Source organism: Amphiura filiformis, unplaced genomic scaffold, assembly GCF_039555335.1.
Source record: "Amphiura filiformis unplaced genomic scaffold, Afil_fr2py scaffold_73, whole genome shotgun sequence".
Lineage (NCBI taxonomy): Eukaryota > Metazoa > Echinodermata > Ophiuroidea > Amphilepidida > Amphiuridae > Amphiura > Amphiura filiformis.
In genome coordinates, this window is record NW_027305537.1 from 421,425 (window position 1) to 421,832 (window position 408).

Consider the following 408-nt stretch of genomic DNA (forward strand, 5'->3'; position numbering starts at 1 on the left):
GGCATACCGTAAAACCTCGTCTACAAGCATATAGTGTTTTTTATGAAAGCTAAATTAGTTCGAAACAAGCGTAAATATGCCAATACAATAGATTGATCTTAAAATAATACTTGTTTGTATAGCCTTGGATCCGTAATTTATTTTCTCAAACTCCATAATGGTGCCTAGATTAATGCAACTTTCACCAGAAGCACTCTATATGCTTGTAGACGAGGTTTTACGGTATTCAGCTTGGGCTGCTCTCTTCAATTTTGCAACGTCTGGTTCATGCTATATATAAGCCTATATTTTCTTAATCAATGTTTAAAGGGATATTCTGGTGGGGGCGCACTGACTAGCTACAGTTCGGGTTCGGGCAGCCCTGTTAGTAACTAGGGGCGGCAAGAGTGTAGGATGACTGAGGAGGAG